The sequence below is a fragment of the Xenopus laevis genome, chromosome 5S (genome assembly GCF_017654675.1).
Source record: "Xenopus laevis strain J_2021 chromosome 5S, Xenopus_laevis_v10.1, whole genome shotgun sequence".
In the NCBI taxonomy this organism is placed as follows: domain Eukaryota; kingdom Metazoa; phylum Chordata; class Amphibia; order Anura; family Pipidae; genus Xenopus; species Xenopus laevis.
Window position 1 is genome coordinate 131,088,379 of NC_054380.1, and position 12,369 is coordinate 131,100,747.

Genomic DNA, 12,369 nt, shown 5'->3' on the forward strand with positions numbered 1-12,369 from the left:
AATGGAAAATAAAGTCACTCCCTGGCCAGCAAGAAGATTCCTTAAACCACACTCAGTATGAGGCTGGAATAATTCAGTGCCTCATCTTCCATCAGCTGTAGAAAACAAGATGCAAACAAGATCCAGCAAAAACTTTTCTCTTTCACAGGCGTTGGCACGGCCAGGTGTTAAGATTGGCTTTTAGCTTATGATCACTATAACGACTAAACACTATAAATTTCTCAGAGTGGTAACTTGCCAACTGTAAAGAAACTTGGGTTTTACTGTGTGTTTTTATAAACTTCCAACCCCTATAATTTCAGTCCACTTGCCCTGTCTTTAAGCTGCAAATTAAACACTACGCCAAAAGCAGTTTTTAAAAAAACGTTCTGGTTAGTAAAAAAAAGTTATATTTTTATATTAACCACCCTCGACCTCTACTCCAGTTTAGCATTGTTTATAGGAATACAATACATAGCATTTTTATTTATTTGTTACATGGCAATTACTAATAACTGGAAATATATTGTGCGTGGTTTAGTAAATGTTGGGAAAAACGAATGTTCTTTATGAGCTTTATGAGCATGTTCTTAATGTTCTTTTATGCTTGCTCAATTTCTTGTATCACCGTGTGATTCTAACTCTGTAGGACAAATATTGGCTGCTTGCAGCTTATTGGTATGAAGCCGAAGTCCACTGATATCTGATTGGGTCAATTGGGAAGGCTTGAAAATCCTGTTGGGTGCTGCATTGGGATGGGATAGGCCCACTATCAAGTTGGGATTGAAAGAATCCTGGTCCTGTTGGGGAGCACCAGTAAGAAACAGAGTTCCTTTGTAATTACCTGAATTACATTCCTGCTGCAAGTGTCATCCTTTAAAGGGATCCTGTCATTGGAAAACATGTTTTTTTCAAAACACATCAGTTAATAGTGCTACTCCAGCAGAATTCTGCACTGAATCCATTTCTCAAAAGAATATACAGATTTTTTTATATTCAATTGAAATCTGACATGGGGCTAGACATTTTGTCAATTTCCCAGCTGCCCCCAGTCATGTGACTTGTGCCTGCACTTGTGCCTGCACTTTAGGAGAGAAATGCTTTCTGGCAGGCTGCTGTTTTTCCTTCTCAATGTAACTGAATGTGTCTCAGTGGGACATGGGTTTTTACTATTGAGTATATCTAGTATAGGTCAATCTAAAAACAACTGGACTTGTTTTTACATTGACCTATACTAGATATACCATGACCTGGATGAATGAAAATCTTCATAGTCATTTCACTATTGAGTGTTATTCTTAGATCTACCAGGCAGCTGTTATCTTGTGTTAGGGAGCTGCTATCTGGTTACCTTCCCATTGTTCTTTTGTTTGGCTGCTGGGGGGGAAAAGGGAGGGGGTGATATCACTCCAACTTGCAGTACAGCAGTAAAGAGTGATTGAAGTTTATCAGAGCACAAGTCACATGACCAGGGGCAGCTGGGAAATTTACAATATGTCTAGCCCCATGTCAGATTACAAAATTAAATATAAAAAAATCTGTTTGCTCTTTTGAGAAATGGATTTCAGCGCAGAATTCTTCTGGAGCAGCACTATTAAAGCTGGCCATAGACGCAAAGATCCTCAATCAAGGATTCATACGATTTTCGGAACGTGTGTGGAGAGTCCCGACATTTTTCATCCGGCGGAGATCGGTCGTTTGGTTGATTGGACAGGTTAGAAAATTTCTTTAGGCTGCCGATAATATCTCTGCGTGTATTGCCGATCATATGATTTTCAGAGGGTGACTGTCACTAGCTTTGTCAGACATAACTTTCGTACGAGTGCTGTCAGGGGCAGAACATCGGCTGATCTGTTCTTTTACTACTTTATTTGGTCGGAATGGTAAGACTTTGATCTCAATGGTTAGTGGCAGGTCGGGAGATGGTAAAATCCAATTGTACATTGATTCGTACGATCGGATCTCTGCGTCTGTGGCCAGCTTTACTGATGTGTTTTGGAAAAAACATGTTTTTCCAAGACAGTATCCCTTTAATGTTAGAGGCCTTTCACTATAAGTCACCCAGGGTCCTCCATTGAAAACAGTGGCTCAAAGATCCCAATCAGTTGGCACATGTATTCACAGACAGTGCTGATCTGTTTGGTATTTGGCCGAATCCCCAAATGCTTTGTGAAAGATTTGGCCAAATACCGAACCGAAACCGAATCTTAATTTCCATATGCAAATTAGGGGCAATAAAGGAAAAAGTGGAAAAAACATTTTTCACTTCCTTGTTTTGTGACGAAAAGTCAAGTGATTTCCCTTCCCACCCCTAATTTGCATATGCAAAATAAGGATTCAGATTTGGTTCGGCCAGGCACAAGGATTTCGCCGAATCCTGCTGAAAAAGGCAGAATCCTGGCCAAATCCCGAACTGAATCCCAGATTCGGGGCATCCCTATTAATCAGTTCCTAAGAATTTGAAACACGATTTTTGTACATATTCTCTATTTCCAATATTTGCAGCAAATGCCATGTATTTAGGGAGTCAAGATATGATAAAGGTATTGGAGAGAGACAATGACACAATTTACAGAGGGTACATACATTTTTTGCATTATTGTTGTTTTTCCTTCCTTTTATAGCATTGAATTCATAAAAAATATTTAATTTTTAACTGATTACTTAATTTCATAATTACTATATCTTTATGCAATGTTTCCAGCATGCTTTTCAGTCATTCTTACTTTACTACAAGGTCTGATTTTACAGGGAAATGTAAAATGATCTATTTAATTGGCTAATTTAGTAGTTATAAAATGTGAGATTTTGGGATAACTTCGGTCCCTGCTTCCATGTATTTTTAGTATTAGTAGTATTAGATTCTGCCACTAGGTGGAGCTGAGAGTAAAAACTACAGCAGAGCAAATATTCTGAGAAAATCCTTGGAGAGTGGCATTGCTGCAAAGACTCAAGATATCATTGAACCCATCCCTCTCATTATTATCTCATTATTATTATCAGTTTCAATTTCAAACCTCAGATCTGCAGAAAATGCCATCAATTATTGAAAAAAAGCAAAAAATATAAAAATGAATAAGAATAATTGCAAATTGTCTTATACTATTACTAATAATATTTTCTGTATTATACTACAGGTAAAGCTGGACCATTTAGGTTGGGCACAGCAATGTCATAAAGTTGTTTCTGGCAGTACAGCAGTAAAGAGTGATTGAAGTTTATCAGAGCACAAGTCACATGACTGGGGGCAGCTAGGAAATTGACAAAATGTCTAGCCCCATGTCAGATTTCAAAATTGAATATAAAAAAATCTGTTTGCTCTTTTGAGAAATGGATTTCAGTGCAGAATTCTGCTGGAGCAGCACTATTAACTGATGTGTTTTGAAAAAAACATGTTTTCCGATGACAGGATCCCTTTAACTTAGTTTGCACTTTTGAAAATCTGCACCACATGTAGAAAGCAAGATAACCTGCCTTCCAAATATTTCAGGATCTTTGTGTTAAATTCCACTGGGCACAGAAGGGCTTTGTTTGGAGAACAGATAAAGGATGGATGAATGTGACAGAACTGAGAGCAATCTCTGCATTAAAACAGGACTTCTAATCATTTGCATTGTTGCTGTTATTGGTCACCTGGTTAGTACAAGAGGTCTCTGCAACAAGAGCATTTCATATAAATACCAAGTTAGGAAGAAGGAAACCAAGTCTCATGGGAGGAGAAGAATCAACTCCTCTAGACAGATACTGGGCTATTTTGGTCTCATGTGTTTGGCCTTCTGAAAGTGCAAAGGACTGTCCTGTATGCCATTGTTCTAACATATAATTAGCCAGTGATCCCTATATAAAGCATTAAAGCTATTAACAGACATAAGCAATGGAAAGACATGGGGGCAAATTTACTCAAGGGCGAAGTGACTAACGCTGGCGAAAATTTGCCAGCGTGACGTCATTTCGGTACTTCGAGGGTGCAGTCGTAACTTTGCTAGCGAAGGAGATGGACTCTAGCGGTACTTCGCACTCTAACGCCAGACATAGTTGCTCTCTGGTGAAGGGACGTAACTGCGGAAATTCACCTAGATGCGGTGTTTACTGAACGTTACCTCTTGCGCCAGACTTGCCTTTGCCACCTCAGACCAGGCGAGGTGCAATAGAGTAGATAGGACTTCATCCCAAAAAAACACTGGCGTCTCTTCCTTTTTTCAGGGTGATAGGCTGCAAAAGAGTGTAAATTTTTTTCGGGATAACCAGCTTCTCCCCTACATTTCCTAACATATGGCGCATAAACTATACACTGGGCTCATGTGTAGGGCATTTTCTTTTATTAAGGTTCCCTGGACTTGTGTAATGTAATGTATTGGCTACAACATATACGTCCATTCAACCCGCCGTATGCAAATTAGCCAACGCTAGCGCAACTTCGCTCTGCTTGCCAAATTAACACTAGCACAACTTCGTCAGCCTTTGGCGCCCTGGAGGCAAATTCGCACGTTAGTGAATTAGCGTTGTCTGAGCGAATTTTCACCTGGCCAAGTGTTGCGCTGCCTGTGAAGCCGTCGCTGGTGAATTTCTACCGCTTAGTAAATTTGCCCCATGGGCTCATGCGCTGGTAAAGGAGCTTTTCCAAAGGTTACAGAACACGCCATGGGTGAGATAAACCTTATCTAACATGGGATAGTGTATGAAATCACCCATGTCACCTCCTATACACCTAAAAGCAGAACTTGTGGCTAAAAAGACCCAATACCAGTGACATCACACTTTTTTCAGGCAGCAGCAATATTTGTTTCAGGCACTTCTGACCCACAACTTTTTCCATTAAAATGATTTGATTGTTGCCACAAGCAGAAGCTATCAAAACGGCATGGGCACCATAGTTGGCTATATCCAGCTGGTATTAACGTCTCTCTTGGCAACTGCTGAGTGAGTCCGCAGACTGCTGGTTTTTTCATAGGGCCATAATGATGGCTCATTTAATTGATATCGGTGCTCTGTATTGCTGAGGAAAGTTGGAAAATCCTTTTGGGAAAGGACCATAGTTGGCCATGGATAAGTGGTGCGTCTTCAGAGCCCTCCATGAAATCTGATTATTGGACCAGAGCAAAGCAAGTTAATCAATCCAATGTGACCCAGCTCATCTGAGGCCCTTGTCATGGAAACAAATTTACCTTTATGCTTTTTTCATGCAAAGCCAGAATGAAAGGGCTGGGCGACCAGCTCCAAATCAAATGGTCGAAATTCAATATTTTTTTCTCGTGTTATCCTCGTTGATTAAACCACGTACATATTTCTACAAACAAAAACATATTATTTCAATGATTGCATGGCTTACTCAGAGGCATGGACCTTTCATACCAACCTTTCATTCTGTTCTTTTTTAGAATTCTAATTGTTAAATTGTGGTGACATCATGGTTGGCACAAACGAGAAGCACTGGGAATCGAGAAATGGTCGGAAAGAGAGCTGCCTGGCCGTGCCACATATCCTTCTAAATTGAGTCTCGCTCCGAAACTGATAAATAACGATGAAATTGTCACTTCGACTAAACAGGGACTTTGTATCTGAAAACAATATTGCAAAAGTTGGGGGTTATTTTCTCCAAACGACAGCTCTGATGTGAGCGAATCTGGAGAGGCTTTGCTGGTGCACAATAAATATGAAACAGATGCAATATGACTGTTTCTACCCTGCATGTTTCGGGGAGTTCACAGCGAGAGAACTACATCCCATTTGCCTTGGAACATTGTGGTTCTTCAAACAGCTGATTTTTGTTTCTTAATAAAAAAAAAATGGAAATAGTTTGCTTGGGTTTTATAGCACCTTTGAGCACACATTGAAGTAGCAGTTAATCCTGGACTCTTTAATTACAGAGAAGTGTTTATTCTTCCGTTGACTCGCTTTATAAATGCAGAAGATTGCTGCACCCACTGGGGATAAATATGGTTTCTGAAGTTTTAACGCTTCATTATTCTGCACCATATCTGTCAGGATTTGGGTACAGATTGGAGAGACTGGACATAAGTGGGCCAGCTAGTTTAGTTTTATCTGAATCCAAATTTGAAATAAAAATAGCCCACGAGAGGAAACAGAAGTGGTTGACACATAAACAATAGATTTTCCAATAATTTTCCTATAAATTCAGTACAGGTATGGGATCTATTATCCAGAATGCTCGGAACTTGAGGTTTTCCGGATAATGGATCTTTCCGTAATTTGGATCTTTATACCTTAAGTCTACCAGAAAACCATTGAAACGTTAAATAAACCCAATAGGCTGGTTTTGCCTCCAATAAAAAAATAATTAGATCTTAGTTGGGATCAAGTACAAGCCACTGTTTTATTATTACACAGAAAAAGGAAATAATTTGTACAAATTTTCATTATTTGGATAAAATGCAGTCTATGGGAGATGGCCTTTCCGTAATTAGGAGCTTTCTGGATAATGTGTTTTCGGATGACGAATACAATACCTGTATCTGTTTTATTTATTGTTTACAAGGAATAAAAATAAGTAGCAACACGTTTATCAAGTAAGAAAGAAGCAATTGTGGGTCATAATGTTATGTTAAGGGAACATTTCACTGGTTTCCATGTGAAAAATAATGATGGGCGAATTTGCGCCTTTTCGCTTCGCCGAAAAATTCGTGAATTTCCAGCGAGATTCGTGAAAGGGCAAAAAATTCACGAAACAGCGCCAGCGTCTCGTTTTTGACCCCCGTGTCCGTTTTTGGATGCAGGCGTCTGTTTTGTTTCCATTTTTTTTTTTACGCCAACGAATTTTCGCTTCTGTTTTGCGAATTTATTCACTGGCGGCGCAAATTCGCCGCGAAATAAGTAGCAACACAATTATCAAGTAAGAAAGAAGCAATTGTGGGTCATAATGTTACCTAAACAGGGAACATTTCATTGGTTTCCATGTGAAAAATAGTGATGGGCGAATTTGCGCCGTTTCGCTGAAACTTTCATGAATTTGTGCCCGTTTCATGAATTTAATCGTGCAAATTCACCACAAATTTGCGCCTGGCGAATAAATCCGCCCATCACTAGTGAAAAATATTGCGCAATCTGGTGTTTGCCACGATGACTACGACCCATAGAAGACTGTTTACTAAAGAAGCCGCACAAGAAATAAGGACCTTGTTTATAAACCTTTGAGAACTTTCCCTGCCTCGTCGCATTTTTACAGTTTTTGGCTTATTCATGAAAATGTCAGAACCTTTCGCATTTAAAGTGAAATACACAGAAAAGATTTCTGCTTAAAGGTGTTGTTCACCTTTAAATTATATTAACTTGTAGAATGATGTATCCTGCGAGAGTTTGGGTTTCATTTTTTGCAATTTGTGGTTTTTAGAGTTATTTAGCTTTTTATTCAGCAGCTCTCCAGTTTGCAATTTCAGCAATCTGGTTGCCAGGGTTCAAATTCCCCTAGCAACCATGCATTGATTTGAATAAGAGACTGGAATATGAATAGGAGAGACCCGAATAGAAAGATTAATAATTACAAGTAGCAAGAACAATACATTTGTAGCCTTACAGAGCATTTGGTTTTAGATGGGGTCAGTGACCCCCATTTGAAAGCTGGAAAGTGTCAGAAGAAAAAGGCAAATAATTGAAAAAACGATACAAAAGAATAGAATTAGCCATTCTATAACATACTAAAAATTAGCTCAAAGGTGAACCACCCTTTTAAGTTGAAAGAACAGACTCATAGAGGGTACAGGTATGGGATCTGTTATCTGGAATGCTTGGGACCTGAAGTTTTCTGGATAGCAAATATTTCTGTTAATTGGATCACCAATCTTTAAGTCGGCTAAGTCATTTAAATATTAATTAAACCCGATAACATTGTTATGCTTCCGATTGCAGCATAGTTGGGATCAACCATTGTTACAGGGAAAAAGGAAATCGATTTTTAATTATTTGCTTAAAATGAAGTCTTTAGAACATTTTGTATAACGGGTTTCTGGATAACAGATCCTGTGCCTGTATAAAGACATATTATTTTCAAGTTGACGGTTACAGAGCAGCGACACTTGAATTAACTGTGTACCTCGTACTTCAATGGAACAGCATCTTGTACATGTTTGCCCAGGTCTGTGTCACTTTTATTGAGATGTTCTTTGGCTCGGGGCCTGTAGCAGTATTTACCCAATGGAATTTAGGAGGTTGTCTGAGAAAAGCGTTTGGCTTGGGTCCCTATCCCTCAGCTTGTCACTAGAAACGGATAATAAACAAGCCGCAGGAAGGGAAGAAAAGTCGCCTACAAACAGTCAGAGACCTCTTGCCGAGACCAAAAGCACTTTAATAGTCAGGGCTATGTACCTAGTAAAAATGACCACGGACTAAACTTGAACTGGAAAATGGTGCCGCCCCTTGGAAACAGTTTTAGCTCAGGGCAGAGCAAAGATTTGCCAAATGATAGCCATGAAAAGCAGATCTTGGATGAAAACAGACCCTACAAGTAACAGGACCAATGTGGACTGGAGGCTTCTCTCTCTCTCTTTTTTTTTTTTCTGGAAGCCCAAGGACAACATTCCGCAGGTGCCTGTGACTCACTCGGAATTACAGGCTAGGAGCCAGGGCTTTTCCAGCAACAGGTTAGAAACGCCTCGTTCTGTCACATAATGCAATAAAGGCGCACGTTTGATAAAACCTTGTGCCCTTACACGACCCTAACACCATCTCGCACAGTATTTGTAGTGTCCAGGCTTCTATAGCTCAACAAACCCTGGTGAACTGGGCCCTCCGATCCTATTTTATTCTATAACCCTTTTTTTATAGAATAAAAAAAAAACATGGACCTATTTCGGTCCAGACCCAGGGACTGTACTGCCAACTGATCCCCTGTCCTTTGCTGATCGGCACAGGCAGGGATCATGGAAGAAGCAGGTATCCCACCACTGGCCAAAGATGAGTCAGAAAATTTTGCTCAAAACCAGTGTTTACTGCAGAATCATAAGGTGCAGGTAGAATTCTATTGTTTCTACCTGTATATCAGATGATTCAGCTCTAAGGAGCATATTTATCAAAGGTCGATAGAATTTTTTTTTACCTCTAATGAACTCGAATGACCTCGAAACTTGAAAGGTATCTTATTTAAGAAAAAACTTGAATGTCTAAAATTTAATAGAATGTTACTGACCCGAAAACATGAATCGAATTGGAACGCAATTTGAATCAAGCGCCAGGAAGGCTATTAACTTCTTCGAATAGGTCAGCCGACCTCTGCTTTTGACTTTTACATGAACTTGCCAGGTTTTAGGTGGCGACCTATCGAATTCGATTCACTTCCATTGTAGGGGAATGATAAATCTCGTATTCGTATTCGAGTTGGTGGTTTTAAACGCGAAATTGGGGGTTTTGACCAAAAAAACAACTTTGGAGCTTTATCTTTTATAGTCATTAGTGAGTCTTTGGCCAGGCCAAATATCCAGCCTACCAGCCCCTCACTCAGTTCCCCCTATTAAGTCAACCTTCCAAGCTATAACATCAAAGACTCACTTGCACAATCAATCCAAAATAAGTTGAGACAAGCTTCTAAGGAGGCTTCATCCACAGATTTAATTTCATGCAGGTGAATCTCACCAGCGACATCTTGATGTTCTCTGGAAGGATGGAGAGCAGATAGAGAGTCATGTAGAACATACCGCGCAAGCTGCACAGAAGGGTTGTCATTAGGGATGTAGCGAACCACCGATAATGTGTTCGCGAACGCCGTTCGCGAACACCGGCAAAAAATGCGAACAGTTCGCGAACTTCGAACATCCGAAAATCGTTCGATTCGAACGATCGAAGGATTTTAATCGTTCGAACGAACGATTTTCGTTCGAATCGAACGAACGAAGCCATTCGATCGAATGATTTCATTCAATCCAATGGCTTCGATCGTTCGATTCGAACGAAAATCCTTCGATTTTAGAGATCGAATGGTCGAATGGTCGAACGATTTTGACGCGAACGCCTATTGGCGAACGTCGCGCGACGTTCGCGAACTTGCGGCGGACGCGAACAGCCGATGTTCGCGCGAACAAGTTCGCCGGCGAACAGTCCGCGACATCCCTAGTTGTCATTATTTTCGCCTTGTCGGTACTGGGCCATCCACTTGAAATGTGTCAGGGAAAATATTATTCAATTGGTACATTCTATATTTATGCCACATGATGGTAACATGAGAAAGGCCACTGGAATTCATTATGACTATCATCTAATAGAGCACAGCTTTATGTATATCAAACGGCTTCCCTCTACAGGCACAGTGCAACTGCACTAAACTTTCTAAAATTTCGAAACTTTCCCTCTGAATCATTGTCACTTTAGAAGTGGCAGTGTTTTCTTTTCCGCAGGGGTCCTCAAACTTTTTAAACAGGGGGCCAGTGCATGGTCCCTCAGACTGTTGGGGGCCGGACTATAGTTTGAAAAAACCAAAACCATGAATGAATTTCCATGCACACTGCACATATCTTATTTGCAGTACAAAGGAACATGAAAGAACAATACAATATACAACTACTCCGGCGCAACTCGGCTCCTTCTTTGGCGCAACTCAGCTCCTACTTCAGCACAACTCGGCTCCTACTTCAGCACAACTCGGCTCCTACTTCAGAGAAACTCTGCTCCTACTTTGGCAGTTCAAGGGGGCCCCGGCTAATCCAGGAAACTCAGCACGGCTGGGCTCTCCTTAACATATAGAAGCCATTGGGCCCGGGACAATTGTCCCCCCAGTGTCCCCTGATAGCGGCCCTGCGCACCTAACTACATATCTGTCTCTTCCTGAGAGCGGGGATTTGGTTGATGGTTCCCCTGTAACCATATCTTAGACTGCAACATGTGCAGAAAGTGCGTGCAAGAGGAGTACCTGGACCAGGTGAGTGGCACACTTCTACTAAGCTGCTGCTCACAGATCTTCTCTTTTCTTCTGCCCCAGAGCATCACATCACCACATCCCTTCAGCTGACACTGACGCTGGGCGCGGCTGCATCGGAGGGTGGGGGCCGGGTAAATAACTTTGGAGAGTTGCATCCGGCCCACGGGCCATAGTTGGAGGACAACTGCTTTACAGATTTGCAGCAGAGAGCACAACATACTGTTATAACCACAGTCAGGGGCTCATGCTGGTCATAATACAAATATGCTGCCACGCCACGCAAAGTGTAGAAACTACAATGTATGTGACCCCTTTCCATACCTGTGACATTTTATTAGATATCCCCCTCTCTAGGCCAAAGCATCATCCTGAACTGGAGCAGGACAGCGTCCAAATTCTAGCATTTAGGTTCATTCAACAGTAAAGACACAGACACAGATAAAAAAGTCAAGGTACCACTAGAGGGCAAAAAACTGATTTTACTGGTATTTTATGCACTGCACCTGGAATAACCAGCAGAAGCTGTAACTCTACATACAGCTCGGGCATTTTGCTCTTCTCATAGGAGACAATACTGACAAAGCAAGCACCAGATCTCTGAAGCCTGACACCAATAATAAAAGGAACAAGCCAATATCCAGTATGTCTCGCAAAGAGAATTTTCATTGGAGAAGGACTTAAATATCAAAATGCAGTTTTGGATTTGAAACCTATTTCCTCTTTATTGGAATAGTAGATCAAATTGAATCCACAAACACATGGTGCAAAGTGGAAGAACCTAGTGCAAATCACCGTGCTTTTCACACTTATGCCCTTTGAGCATTCACAGACACAGTTCTTTCTGTATTTGGCAGCTCTGTATTCATGATGGGCAAGCTGGAGAAGTCACTCAGATGTCCCCTGTTCTGTCCCCTCACTTCGCACAAGTTTACTCTCAATCCTCAATGGAGAAGGCAATCAAAATTCACATGGGTCTACCATGTTGTACCCTAGTTATTCTAGTCCCTTACCTCCTACCTGGGCTGGCGAGTTTAAACCTTCACAGGGTAATCAGCTGAGCACTTTTCTGACTTTTCTGTCATCCCCTGCCCTCAATCTAGAAGGAATCTGAGCAAATGGTTTGTACTGCGTATGCACTCACCCAAAGCAGCCAGGGGACACAAGGGAGGCCAGAAAACATCACTCAGAATTGTTTGGTCTGGTGATGGAGATGCAAAGGCCTGGAGTTGAAGATGAGCAAATCGGGTCACTTGAGTGAACCTACAACTTAACACCCCTGCTTCTTTAACTAGACATACTTTGACATTTGCATGCAGTCGGGATATGACAGCCCCCCTTTATGGATTAAGGTTCTTAACTGTACAAAAAGTACTTGCATTTGGCTGTAGGCTCACATTTTTGTATTTTAGTCCAATCGGGTGGGAAATTTTCCTAGAGACAGAGATGTATATAACGTAGTCAGGGCTCCCCCTTAGTTCTTAACAAGGTCACAGACAGGCCTTGATTTGTGGAAAGACCACCAAGGCCCG

At 41.1% G+C, this 12,369-nt stretch overlaps 1 pseudogene; it reads right to left on the minus strand.

Moving 5' to 3' along the window:
• Positions 1-9,457: 9,457 nt before the first annotated feature.
• The window catches only part of LOC121394131, an 88,705-nt pseudogene continuing 85,793 nt past the window's right edge, over positions 9,458-12,369 (minus strand).